The sequence below is a fragment of the Taudactylus pleione genome, unplaced genomic scaffold (assembly GCF_031769625.1).
Source record: "Taudactylus pleione unplaced genomic scaffold, aTauple2 ptg000050l, whole genome shotgun sequence".
NCBI lineage: Eukaryota > Metazoa > Chordata > Amphibia > Anura > Myobatrachidae > Taudactylus > Taudactylus pleione.
The window spans coordinates 2,569,601-2,582,500 of NW_028284452.1; the positions used below are offsets into that span (position 1 = coordinate 2,569,601).

The 12,900-nt window shown below is 32.0% G+C and overlaps 17 non-coding genes across 17 annotated transcripts; all 17 read left to right on the forward strand.

Moving 5' to 3' along the window:
* Positions 1-721: 721 nt before the first annotated feature.
* On the forward strand, positions 722-811 carry TRNAY-GUA (transfer RNA tyrosine (anticodon GUA)). The gene is given in 2 exon segments: positions 722-758; positions 776-811. It is a non-coding gene; the product is annotated as a tRNA-Tyr (tRNA).
* Positions 812-1,114: 303 nt separating this feature from the next.
* Positions 1,115-1,196, forward strand: TRNAS-AGA (transfer RNA serine (anticodon AGA)). Its single transcript has one exon. It is a non-coding gene; the product is annotated as a tRNA-Ser (tRNA).
* A 1,083-nt stretch (positions 1,197-2,279) lies between these two features.
* Positions 2,280-2,369, forward strand: TRNAY-GUA (transfer RNA tyrosine (anticodon GUA)). Its single transcript is given in 2 exon segments — positions 2,280-2,316; positions 2,334-2,369. It is a non-coding gene; the product is annotated as a tRNA-Tyr (tRNA).
* A 126-nt stretch (positions 2,370-2,495) lies between these two features.
* TRNAS-AGA (transfer RNA serine (anticodon AGA)) lies at positions 2,496-2,577 on the forward strand. The gene has a single exon. It is a non-coding gene; the product is annotated as a tRNA-Ser (tRNA).
* A 1,083-nt stretch (positions 2,578-3,660) lies between these two features.
* Positions 3,661-3,750, forward strand: TRNAY-GUA (transfer RNA tyrosine (anticodon GUA)). Its single transcript is given in 2 exon segments — positions 3,661-3,697; positions 3,715-3,750. It is a non-coding gene; the product is annotated as a tRNA-Tyr (tRNA).
* Positions 3,751-3,876: 126 nt separating this feature from the next.
* TRNAS-AGA (transfer RNA serine (anticodon AGA)) lies at positions 3,877-3,958 on the forward strand. The gene has a single exon. It is a non-coding gene; the product is annotated as a tRNA-Ser (tRNA).
* Positions 3,959-5,041: 1,083 nt separating this feature from the next.
* Positions 5,042-5,131, forward strand: TRNAY-GUA (transfer RNA tyrosine (anticodon GUA)). The gene is given in 2 exon segments: positions 5,042-5,078; positions 5,096-5,131. It is a non-coding gene; the product is annotated as a tRNA-Tyr (tRNA).
* Positions 5,132-5,257: 126 nt separating this feature from the next.
* On the forward strand, positions 5,258-5,339 carry TRNAS-AGA (transfer RNA serine (anticodon AGA)). The gene has a single exon. It is a non-coding gene; the product is annotated as a tRNA-Ser (tRNA).
* A 1,083-nt stretch (positions 5,340-6,422) lies between these two features.
* TRNAY-GUA (transfer RNA tyrosine (anticodon GUA)) lies at positions 6,423-6,512 on the forward strand. Its single transcript is given in 2 exon segments — positions 6,423-6,459; positions 6,477-6,512. It is a non-coding gene; the product is annotated as a tRNA-Tyr (tRNA).
* A 126-nt stretch (positions 6,513-6,638) lies between these two features.
* Positions 6,639-6,720, forward strand: TRNAS-AGA (transfer RNA serine (anticodon AGA)). The gene has a single exon. It is a non-coding gene; the product is annotated as a tRNA-Ser (tRNA).
* A 1,083-nt stretch (positions 6,721-7,803) lies between these two features.
* Positions 7,804-7,893, forward strand: TRNAY-GUA (transfer RNA tyrosine (anticodon GUA)). Its single transcript is given in 2 exon segments — positions 7,804-7,840; positions 7,858-7,893. It is a non-coding gene; the product is annotated as a tRNA-Tyr (tRNA).
* Positions 7,894-8,019: 126 nt separating this feature from the next.
* TRNAS-AGA (transfer RNA serine (anticodon AGA)) lies at positions 8,020-8,101 on the forward strand. The gene has a single exon. It is a non-coding gene; the product is annotated as a tRNA-Ser (tRNA).
* A 1,083-nt stretch (positions 8,102-9,184) lies between these two features.
* TRNAY-GUA (transfer RNA tyrosine (anticodon GUA)) lies at positions 9,185-9,274 on the forward strand. The gene is given in 2 exon segments: positions 9,185-9,221; positions 9,239-9,274. It is a non-coding gene; the product is annotated as a tRNA-Tyr (tRNA).
* Positions 9,275-9,400: 126 nt separating this feature from the next.
* TRNAS-AGA (transfer RNA serine (anticodon AGA)) lies at positions 9,401-9,482 on the forward strand. Its single transcript has one exon. It is a non-coding gene; the product is annotated as a tRNA-Ser (tRNA).
* A 1,093-nt stretch (positions 9,483-10,575) lies between these two features.
* On the forward strand, positions 10,576-10,665 carry TRNAY-GUA (transfer RNA tyrosine (anticodon GUA)). The gene is given in 2 exon segments: positions 10,576-10,612; positions 10,630-10,665. It is a non-coding gene; the product is annotated as a tRNA-Tyr (tRNA).
* A 126-nt stretch (positions 10,666-10,791) lies between these two features.
* TRNAS-AGA (transfer RNA serine (anticodon AGA)) lies at positions 10,792-10,873 on the forward strand. Its single transcript has one exon. It is a non-coding gene; the product is annotated as a tRNA-Ser (tRNA).
* Positions 10,874-11,966: 1,093 nt separating this feature from the next.
* On the forward strand, positions 11,967-12,056 carry TRNAY-GUA (transfer RNA tyrosine (anticodon GUA)). Its single transcript is given in 2 exon segments — positions 11,967-12,003; positions 12,021-12,056. It is a non-coding gene; the product is annotated as a tRNA-Tyr (tRNA).
* The last annotated feature ends 844 nt before the right edge of the window (positions 12,057-12,900 follow it).

Sequence of the window (12,900 nt, forward strand, 5' to 3'; positions counted from 1 at the left end):
ATTTTTGATTAGTTGATTTTAATTTACATAAAGAAATTAGCTTTCCATATTTTGGTTTGCTGCAAGATTATATTTGGGCTCCATTATTTCTTGAACAATTAAACAGTTAAAAAAACAAGCTAAATTTGAAAAGTGAAAAAGTGTTGATGTTTTAAAGCTATATCTAGCAAAATATCAAATACATTTGGTCATTAGAATGTGCAAAATTAAGCCCAATTGTTAGTAGATAAATCTGTTAATTTGTGAGTTCTAAGGTAGATACGATTTTGATATGGCATATTTTTGATTAGTTGATTTTAATTTACATATGCAACGTAGCTTTTTCTATATTTTGTTTTGCTGCAATATTATATTTGGGCCCCATTATTTCTTCAACAATTAAACACTTAAAAAAACAAGCTAAATTTGAAAAGTGAAAAAGTGTTGATATTTTAAAGTATCTCTAATCTTGATGTAAATGTGGCTACAGATGGAAGATCTATGAAAACTGCTGTCTAAACTAGCTGTTGCCAGATGATAGAAAAATAACAAATTTAAGTTAAACTTCTGGTGATATTTAGCAAATCATTAAGCATGATTATTTGTGATGCTTATGCAAAACAGGAATAAACATATAAATAACTTTTGTCTAGTTTAATTACTTTATTGGGTAAGTTTTAGATAGTGAAAAGTTTTGCATGTCCACTCCATCAGATATAGTGTAGATGATTTCTATAGGGAACCTTTGATAGCTCAGCTGGTAGAGCGGAGGACTGTAGAGGAGTTTGGTACAGCATTCCTTAGGTCGCTGGTTCAATTCCGGCTCGAAGGAAACAATTTTTTTTTATTATCTTAGATGGCCATTTATGTAATTTTACACATTCTAAACCATGCAAACCATGCAAAACATAAACCCTTCTCCTAATTATGTTAAAATAAACACTTTAACACATGTGAGGTAGTTGTGGCCGAGTGGTTAATCTTGGTGGTTCAATTCCGGCTCGAAGGAAACAATTTTTTTTTATTATCTTAGATGGCCATTTATGTAATTTTACACATTCTAAACCATGCAAACCATGCAAAACATAAACCCTTCTCCTAATTATGTTAAAATAAACACTTTAACACATGTGAGGTAGTTGTGGCCGAGTGGTTAAGGCGATGGACTAGAAATCCATTGGGGTCTCCCCGCATAGGTTCAAAACCTGCCGACTACGTGCAGATTGATGTTTTCTTTTTCTTCAAATCTTGCAGCTAGTGATGCTAAGAGTGAGAACAGGCATTAGTGCATCAAAATATTTGGGATGCCAGTCTGTTCTCTTTTTTATCTTTCACACATTTTCTTCCATTCATTGAGCCTAAGCCCAGTCACTCTTAGCAGCCACACTGATTACCTTTTATTTATTTGGAAATGCATATTCAATGTCAACATTGAAAGAAATGTTTGTATATCTAGCAAAATATCAAACACATTTGGCACACTAGAAGGTGCAAAATTAAGATCAATTGTTAGGAGATTAATCTGTTAATCTGTGAGTTCTAAGGTAGATACAAGACAAATTGTGTTTTGATATGGCATATTTTTGATTAGTTGATTTTAATTTACATAAAGAAATTAGCTTTCCATATTTTGGTTTGCTGCAAGATTATATTTGGGCTCCATTATTTCTTGAACAATTAAACAGTTAAAAAAACAAGCTAAATTTGAAAAGTGAAAAAGTGTTGATGTTTTAAAGCTATATCTAGCAAAATATCAAATACATTTGGTCATTAGAATGTGCAAAATTAAGCCCAATTGTTAGTAGATAAATCTGTTAATTTGTGAGTTCTAAGGTAGATACGATTTTGATATGGCATATTTTTGATTAGTTGATTTTAATTTACATATGCAACGTAGCTTTTTCTATATTTTGTTTTGCTGCAATATTATATTTGGGCCCCATTATTTCTTCAACAATTAAACACTTAAAAAAACAAGCTAAATTTGAAAAGTGAAAAAGTGTTGATATTTTAAAGTATCTCTAATCTTGATGTAAATGTGGCTACAGATGGAAGATCTATGAAAACTGCTGTCTAAACTAGCTGTTGCCAGATGATAGAAAAATAACAAATTTAAGTTAAACTTCTGGTGATATTTAGCAAATCATTAAGCATGATTATTTGTGATGCTTATGCAAAACAGGAATAAACATATAAATAACTTTTGTCTAGTTTAATTACTTTATTGGGTAAGTTTTAGATAGTGAAAAGTTTTGCATGTCCACTCCATCAGATATAGTGTAGATGATTTCTATAGGGAACCTTCGATAGCTCAGCTGGTAGAGCGGAGGACTGTAGAGGAGTTTGGTACAGCAATCCTTAGGTCGCTGATTCAATTCCGGCTTGAAGGAAACAATTTTTTTTTATTATCTTAGATGGCCATTTATGTAATTTTACACATTCTAAACCATGCAAACCATGCAAAACATAAACCCTTCTCCTAATTATGTTCAAATAAACATTTTAACACATGTGAGGTAGTTGTGGCCGAGTGGTTAAGGCGATGGACTAGAAATCCATTGGGGTCTCCCCGCGTAGGTTCAAAACCTGCCGACTACGTGCAGATTGATGTTTTCTTTTTCTTCAAATCTTGCAGCTAGTGATGCTAAGAGTGAGAACAGGCATTAGTGCATCAAAATATTTGGGATGCCAGTCTGTTCTCTTTTTTATCTTTCACACATTTTCTTCCATTCATTGAGCCTAAGCCCAGTCACTCTTAGCAGCCACACTGATTACCTTTTATTTATTTGGAAATGCATATTCAATGTCAACATTGAAAGAAATGTTTGTATATCTAGCAAAATATCAAACACATTTGGCACACTAGAAGGTGCAAAATTAAGATCAATTGTTAGGAGATTAATCTGTTAATCTGTGAGTTCTAAGGTAGATACAAGACAAATTGTGTTTTGATATGGCATATTTTTGATTAGTTGATTTTAATTTACATAAAGAAATTAGCTTTCCATATTTTGGTTTGCTGCAAGATTATATTTGGGCTCCATTATTTCTTGAACAATTAAACAGTTAAAAAAACAAGCTAAATTTGAAAAGTGAAAAAGTGTTGATGTTTTAAAGCTATATCTAGCAAAATATCAAATACATTTGGTCATTAGAATGTGCAAAATTAAGCCCAATTGTTAGTAGATAAATCTGTTAATTTGTGAGTTCTAAGGTAGATACGATTTTGATATGGCATATTTTTGATTAGTTGATTTTAATTTACATATGCAACGTAGCTTTTTCTATATTTTGTTTTGCTGCAATATTATATTTGGGCCCCATTATTTCTTCAACAATTAAACACTTAAAAAAACAAGCTAAATTTGAAAAGTGAAAAAGTGTTGATATTTTAAAGTATCTCTAATCTTGATGTAAATGTGGCTACAGATGGAAGATCTATGAAAACTGCTGTCTAAACTAGCTGTTGCCAGATGATAGAAAAATAACAAATTTAAGTTAAACTTCTGGTGATATTTAGCAAATCATTAAGCATGATTATTTGTGATGCTTATGCAAAACAGGAATAAACATATAAATAACTTTTGTCTAGTTTAATTACTTTATTGGGTAAGTTTTAGATAGTGAAAAGTTTTGCATGTCCACTCCATCAGATATAGTGTAGATGATTTCTATAGGGAACCTTTGATAGCTCAGCTGGTAGAGCGGAGGACTGTAGAGGAGTTTGGTACAGCATTCCTTAGGTCGCTGGTTCAATTCCGGCTCGAAGGAAACAATTTTTTTTTATTATCTTAGATGGCCATTTATGTAATTTTACACATTTTAAACCATGCAAACCATGCAAAACATAAACCCTTCTCCTAATTATGTTAAAATAAACACTTTAACACATGTGAGGTAGTTGTGGCCGAGTGGTTAAGGCGATGGACTAGAAATCCATTGGGGTCTCCCCGCATAGGTTCAAAACCTGCCGACTACGTGCAGATTGATGTTTTCTTTTTCTTCAAATCTTGCAGCTAGTGATGCTAAGAGTGAGAACAGGCATTAGTGCATCAAAATATTTGGGATGCCAGTCTGTTCTCTTTTTTATCTTTCACACATTTTCTTCCATTCATTGAGCCTAAGCCCAGTCACTCTTAGCAGCCACACTGATTACCTTTTATTTATTTGGAAATGCATATTCAATGTCAACATTGAAAGAAATGTTTGTATATCTAGCAAAATATCAAACACATTTGGCACACTAGAAGGTGCAAAATTAAGATCAATTGTTAGGAGATTAATCTGTTAATCTGTGAGTTCTAAGGTAGATACAAGACAAATTGTGTTTTGATATGGCATATTTTTGATTAGTTGATTTTAATTTACATAAAGAAATTAGCTTTCCATATTTTGGTTTGCTGCAAGATTATATTTGGGCTCCATTATTTCTTGAACAATTAAACAGTTAAAAAAACAAGCTAAATTTGAAAAGTGAAAAAGTGTTGATGTTTTAAAGCTATATCTAGCAAAATATCAAATACATTTGGTCATTAGAATGTGCAAAATTAAGCCCAATTGTTAGTAGATAAATCTGTTAATTTGTGAGTTCTAAGGTAGATACGATTTTGATATGGCATATTTTTGATTAGTTGATTTTAATTTACATATGCAACGTAGCTTTTTCTATATTTTGTTTTGCTGCAATATTATATTTGGGCCCCATTATTTCTTCAACAATTAAACACTTAAAAAAACAAGCTAAATTTGAAAAGTGAAAAAGTGTTGATATTTTAAAGTATCTCTAATCTTGATGTAAATGTGGCTACAGATGGAAGATCTATGAAAACTGCTTTCTAAACTAGCTGTTGCCAGATGATAGAAAAATAACAAATTTAAGTTAAACTTCTGGTGATATTTAGCAAATCATTAAGCATGATTATTTGTGATGCTTATGCAAAACAGGAATAAACATATAAATAACTTTTGTCTAGTTTAATTACTTTATTGGGTAAGTTTTAGATAGTGAAAAGTTTTGCATGTCCACTCCATCAGATATAGTGTAGATGATTTCTATAGGGAACCTTCGATAGCTCAGCTGGTAGAGCGGAGGACTGTAGAGGAGTTTGGTACAGCAATCCTTAGGTCGCTGATTCAATTCCGGCTTGAAGGAAACAATTTTTTTTTATTATCTTAGATGGCCATTTATGTAATTTTACACATTCTAAACCATGCAAACCATGCAAAACATAAACCCTTCTCCTAATTATGTTCAAATAAACATTTTAACACATGTGAGGTAGTTGTGGCCGAGTGGTTAAGGCGATGGACTAGAAATCCATTGGGGTCTCCCCACGTAGGTTCAAAACCTGCCGACTACGTGCAGATTGATGTTTTCTTTTTCTTCAAATCTTGCAGCTAGTGATGCTAAGAGTGAGAACAGGCATTAGTGCATCAAAATATTTGGGATGCCAGTCTGTTCTCTTTTTTATCTTTCACACATTTTCTTCCATTCATTGAGCCTAAGCCCAGTCACTCTTAGCAGCCACACTGATTACCTTTTATTTATTTGGAAATGCATATTCAATGTCAACATTGAAAGAAATGTTTGTATATCTAGCAAAATATCAAACACATTTGGCACACTAGAAGGTGCAAAATTAAGATCAATTGTTAGGAGATTAATCTGTTAATCTGTGAGTTCTAAGGTAGATACAAGACAAATTGTGTTTTGATATGGCATATTTTTGATTAGTTGATTTTAATTTACATAAAGAAATTAGCTTTCCATATTTTGGTTTGCTGCAAGATTATATTTGGGCTCCATTATTTCTTGAACAATTAAACAGTTAAAAAAACAAGCTAAATTTGAAAAGTGAAAAAGTGTTGATGTTTTAAAGCTATATCTAGCAAAATATCAAATACATTTGGTCATTAGAATGTGCAAAATTAAGCCCAATTGTTAGTAGATAAATCTGTTAATTTGTGAGTTCTAAGGTAGATACGATTTTGATATGGCATATTTTTGATTAGTTGATTTTAATTTACATATGCAACGTAGCTTTTTCTATATTTTGTTTTGCTGCAATATTATATTTGGGCCCCATTATTTCTTCAACAATTAAACACTTAAAAAAACAAGCTAAATTTGAAAAGTGAAAAAGTGTTGATATTTTAAAGTATCTCTAATCTTGATGTAAATGTGGCTACAGATGGAAGATCTATGAAAACTGCTGTCTAAACTAGCTGTTGCCAGATGATAGAAAAATAACAAATTTAAGTTAAACTTCTGGTGATATTTAGCAAATCATTAAGCATGATTATTTGTGATGCTTATGCAAAACAGGAATAAACATATAAATAACTTTTGTCTAGTTTAATTACTTTATTGGGTAAGTTTTAGATAGTGAAAAGTTTTGCATGTCCACTCCATCAGATATAGTGTAGATGATTTCTATAGGGAACCTTCGATAGCTCAGCTGGTAGAGCGGAGGACTGTAGAGGAGTTTGGTACAGCAATCCTTAGGTCGCTGATTCAATTCCGGCTTGAAGGAAACAATTTTTTTTTATTATCTTAGATGGCCATTTATGTAATTTTACACATTCTAAACCATGCAAACCATGCAAAACATAAACCCTTCTCCTAATTATGTTCAAATAAACACTTTAACACATGTGAGGTAGTTGTGGCCGAGTGGTTAAGGCGATGGACTAGAAATCCATTGGGGTCTCCCCGCGTAGGTTCAAAACCTGCCGACTACGTGCAGATTGATGTTTTCTTTTTCTTCAAATCTTGCAGCTAGTGATGCTAAGAGTGAGAACAGGCATTAGTGCATCAAAATATTTGGGATGCCAGTCTGTTCTCTTTTTTATCTTTCACACATTTTCTTCCATTCATTGAGCCTAAGCCCAGTCACTCTTAGCAGCCACACTGATTACCTTTTATTTATTTGGAAATGCATATTCAATGTCAACATTGAAAGAAATGTTTGTATATCTAGCAAAATATCAAACACATTTGGCACACTAGAAGGTGCAAAATTAAGATCAATTGTTAGGAGATTAATCTGTTAATCTGTGAGTTCTAAGGTAGATACAAGACAAATTGTGTTTTGATATGGCATATTTTTGATTAGTTGATTTTAATTTACATAAAGAAATTAGCTTTCCATATTTTGGTTTGCTGCAAGATTATATTTGGGCTCCATTATTTCTTGAACAATTAAACAGTTAAAAAAACAAGCTAAATTTGAAAAGTGAAAAAGTGTTGATGTTTTAAAGCTATATCTAGCAAAATATCAAATACATTTGGTCATTAGAATGTGCAAAATTAAGCCCAATTGTTAGTAGATAAATCTGTTAATTTGTGAGTTCTAAGGTAGATACGATTTTGATATGGCATATTTTTGATTAGTTGATTTTAATTTACATATGCAACGTAGCTTTTTCTATATTTTGTTTTGCTGCAATATTATATTTGGGCCCCATTATTTCTTCAACAATTAAACACTTAAAAAAACAAGCTAAATTTGAAAAGTGAAAAAGTGTTGATATTTTAAAGTATCTCTAATCTTGATGTAAATGTGGCTACAGATGGAAGATCTATGAAAACTGCTGTCTAAACTAGCTGTTGCCAGATGATAGAAAAATAACAAATTTAAGTTAAACTTCTGGTGATATTTAGCAAATCATTAAGCATGATTATTTGTGATGCTTATGCAAAACAGGAATAAACATATAAATAACTTTTGTCTAGTTTAATTACTTTATTGGGTAAGTTTTAGATAGTGAAAAGTTTTGCATGTCCACTCCATCAGATATAGTGTAGATGATTTCTATAGGGAACCTTCGATAGCTCAGCTGGTAGAGCGGAGGACTGTAGAGGAGTTTGGTACAGCAATCCTTAGGTCGCTGATTCAATTCCGGCTTGAAGGAAACAATTTTTTTTTATTATCTTAGATGGCCATTTATGTAATTTTACACATTCTAAACCATGCAAACCATGCAAAACATAAACCCTTCTCCTAATTATGTTCAAATAAACACTTTAACACATGTGAGGTAGTTGTGGCCGAGTGGTTAAGGCGATGGACTAGAAATCCATTGATGTCTCCCCGCGTAGGTTCAAAACCTGCCGACTACGTGCAGATTGATGTTTTCTTTTTCTTCAAATCTTGCAGCTAGTGATGCTAAGAGTGAGAACAGGCATTAGTGCATCAAAATATTTGGGATGCCAGTCTGTTCTCTTTTTTATCTTTCACACATTTTCTTCCATTCATTGAGCCTAAGCCCAGTCACTCTTAGCAGCCACACTGATTACCTTTTATTTATTTGGAACTGCATATTCAATGTCAACATTGAAAGAAATGTTTGTATATCTAGCAAAATATCAAAGACATTTGGCACACTAGAAGGTGCAAAATTAAGATCAATTGTTAGGAGATTAATCTGTTAATCTGTGAGTTCTAAGGTAGATACAAGACAAATTGTGTTTTGATATGGCATATTTTTGATTAGTTGATTTTAATTTACATAAAGAAATTAGCTTTCCATATTTTGGTTTGCTGCAAGATTATATTTGGGCTCCATTATTTCTTGAACAATTAAACAGTTAAAAAAACAAGCTAACTTTGAAAAGTGAAAAAGTGTTGATGTTTTAAAGCTATATCTAGCAAAATATCAAATACATTTGGTCATTAGAATGTGCAAAATTAAGCCCAATTGTTAGTAGATAAATCTGTTAATTTGTGAGTTCTAAGGTAGATACGATTTTGATATGGCATATTTTTGATTAGTTGATTTTAATTTACATATGCAACGTAGCTTTTTCTATATTTTGTTTTGCTGCAATATTATATTTGGGCCCCATTATTTCTTCAACAATTAAACACTTAAAAAAACAAGCTAAATTTGAAAAGTGAAAAAGTGTTGATATTTTAAAGTATCTCTAATCTTGATGTAAATGTGGCTACAGATGGAAGATCTATGAAAACTGCTTTCTAAACTAGCTGTTGCCAGATGATAGAAAAATAACAAATTTAAGTTAAACTTCTGGTGATATTTAGCAAATCATTAAGCATGATTATTTGTGATGCTTATGCAAAACAGGAATAAACATATAAATAACTTTTGTCTAGTTTAATTACTTTATTGGGTAAGTTTTAGATAGTGAAAAGTTTTACATGTCCACTCCATCAGATATAGTGTAGATGATTTCTATAGGGAACCTTCGATAGCTCAGCTGGTAGAGCGGAGGACTGTAGAGGAGTTTGGTACAGCAATCCTTAGGTTGCTGGTTCAATTCCGGCTCGAAGGAAACAATTTTTTTTTATTATCTTAGATGGCCATTTATGTAATTTTACACATTCTAAACCATGCAAACCATGCAAAACATAAACCCTTCTCCTAATTATGTTAAAATAAACACTTTAACACATGTGAGGTAGTTGTGGCCGAGTGGTTAAGGCGATGGACTAGAAATCTATTGGGGTCTCCCCGCGTAGGTTCAAATCCTGCCGACTACGTGCAGATTGATGTTTTCTTTTTCTTCAAATTTTACCAAATCTTGCAGCTAGTGATGCTAAGAGTGAGAACAGGCATTAGTGCATCAAAATATTTGGGATGCCAGTCTGTTCTCTTTTTTATCTTTCACACATTTTCTTCCATTCATTGAGCCTAAGCCCAGTCACTCTTAGCAGCCACACTGATTACCTTTTATTTATTTGGAATTGCATATTCAATGTCAACATTGAAAGAAATGTTTGTATATCTAGCAAAATATCAAAGACATTTGGCACACTAGAAGGTGCAAAATTAAGATCAATTGTTAGGAGATTAATCTGTTAATCTGTGAGTTCTAAGGTAGATACAAGACAAATTGTGTTTTGATATGGCATATTTTTGATTAGTTGATTTTAATTTACATAAAGAAATTAGCTTTCCATATTTTGGTTTGCTGCAAGATTATATTTGGGCTCCATTATTTCTTGAACAATTAAACAGTTAAAAAAACAAGCTAAATTTGAAAAGTGAAAAAGTGTTGATGTTTTAAAGCTATATCTAGCAAAATATCAAATACATTTGGTCATTAGAATGTGCAAAATTAAGCCCAATTGTTAGTAGATAAATCTGTTAATTTGTGAGTTCTAAGGTAGATACGATTTTGATATGGCATATTTTTGAATAGTTGATTTTAATTTACATATGCAACGTAGCTTTTTCTATATTTTGTTTTGCTGCAATATTATATTTGGGCCCCATTATTTCTTCAACAATTAAACACTTAAAAAAACAAGCTAAATTTGAAAAGTGAAAAAGTGTTGATATTTTAAAGTATCTCTAATCTTGATGTAAATGTGGCTACAGATGGAAGATCTATGAAAACTGCTTTCTAAACTAGCTGTTGCCAGATGATAGAAAAATAACAAATTTAAGTTAAACTTCTGGTGATATTTAGCAAATCATTAAGCATGATTATTTGTGATGCTTATGCAAAACAGGAATAAACATATAAATAACTTTTGTCTAGTTTAATTACTTTATTGGGTAAGTTTTAGATAGTGAAAAGTTTTACATGTCCACTCCATCAGATATAGTGTAGATGATTTCTATAGGGAACCTTCGATAGCTCAGCTGGTAGAGCGGAGGACTGTAGAGGAGTTTGGTACAGCAATCCTTAGGTTGCTGGTTCAATTCCGGCTCGAAGGAAACAATTTTTTTTTATTATCTTAGATGGCCATTTATGTAATTTTACACATTCTAAACCATGCAAACCATGCAAAACATAAACCCTTCTCCTAATTATGTTAAAATAAACACTTTAACACATGTGAGGTAGTTGTGGCCGAGTGGTTAAGGCGATGGACTAGAAATCTATTGGGGTCTCCCCGCGTAGGTTCAAATCCTGCCGACTACGTGCAGATTGATGTTTTCTTTTTCTTCAAATTTTACCAAATCTTGCAGCTAGTGATGCTAAGAGTGAGAACAGGCATTAGTGCATCAAAATATTTGGGATGCCAGTCTGTTCTCTTTTTTATCTTTCACACATTTTCTTCCATTCATTGAGCCTAAGCCCAGTCACTCTTAGCAGCCACACTGATTACCTTTTATTTATTTGGAATTGCATATTCAATGTCAACATTGAAAGAAATGTTTGTATATCTAGCAAAATATCAAAGACATTTGGCACACTAGAAGGTGCAAAATTAAGATCAATTGTTAGGAGATTAATCTGTTAATCTGTGAGTTCTAAGGTAGATACAAGACAAATTGTGTTTTGATATGGCATATTTTTGATTAGTTGATTTTAATTTACATAAAGAAATTAGCTTTCCATATTTTGGTTTGCTGCAAGATTATATTTGGGCTCCATTATTTCTTGAACAATTAAACAGTTAAAAAAACAAGCTAAATTTGAAAAGTGAAAAAGTGTTGATGTTTTAAAGCTATATCTAGCAAAATATCAAATACATTTGGTCATTAGAATGTGCAAAATTAAGCCCAATTGTTAGTAGATAAATCTGTTAATTTGTGAGTTCTAAGGTAGATACGATTTTGATATGGCATATTTTTGAATAGTTGATTTTAATTTACATATGCAACGTAGCTTTTTCTATATTTTGTTTTGCTGCAATAATATATTTGGGCCCCATTATTTCTTCAACAATTAAACACTTAAAAAAACAAGCTAAATTTGAAAAGTGAAAAAGTGTTGATATTTTAAAGTATCTCTAATCTTGATGTAAATGTGGCTACAGATGGAAGATCTATGAAAACTGCTTTCTAAACTAGCTGTTGCCAGATGATAGAAAAATAACAAATTTAAGTTAAACTTCTGGTGATATTTAGCAAATCATTAAGCATGATTATTTGTGATGCTTATGCAAAACAGGAATAAACATATAAATAACTTTTGTCTAGTTTAATTACTTTATTGGGTAAGTTTTAGATAGTGAAAAGTTTTACATGTCCACTCCATCAGATATAGTGTAGATGATTGCTATAGGGAACCTTCGATAGCTCAGCTGGTAGAGCGGAGGACTGTAGAGGAGTTTGGTACAGTAATCCTTCGGTCGCAGGTTCAATTCCGGCTCGAAGGAAACAATTTTTTTTTTATCTTAGATGGCCATTTATGTAATTTTACACATTCTAAACCATGCAAACCATGCAAAACATAAACCCTTCTCCTAATTATGTTAAAATAAACACTTTAACACATGTGAGGTAGTTGTGGCCGAGTGGTTAAGGCGATGCACTAGAAATCCATTGGGGTCTCCCCGCGTAGGTTCGAATCCTGCAGATTGATGTTTTCTTTTTCTTCAAATTTTACCAAATCTTGCAGCTAGTGATGCTAAGAGTGAGAACAGGCATTAGTGCATCAAAATATTTGGGATGCCAGTCTGTTCTCTTTTTTATCTTTCACACATTTTCTTCCATTCATTGAGCCTAAGCCCAGTCACTCTTAGCAGCCACACTGATTACCTTTTATTTATTTGGAAATGCATATTCAATGTCAACATTGAAAGAAATGTTTGTATATCTAGCAAAATATCAAAGACATTTGGCACACTAGAAGGTGCAAAATTAAGATCAATTGTTAGGAGATTAATCTGTTAATCTGTGAGTTCTAAGGTAGATACAAGACAAATTGTGTTTTGATATGGCATATTTTTGATTAGTTGATTTTAATTTACATAAAGAAATTAGCTTTCCATATTTTGGTTTGCTGCAAGATTATATTTGGGCTCCATTATTTCTTGAACAATTAAACAGTTAAAAAAACAAGCTAAATTTGAAAAGTGAAAAAGTGTTGATGTTTTAAAGCTATATCTAGCAAAATATCAAATACATTTGGTCATTAGAATGTGCAAAATTAAGCCCAATTGTTAGTAGATAAATCTGTTAATTTGTGAGTTCTAAGGTAGATACGATTTTGATATGGCA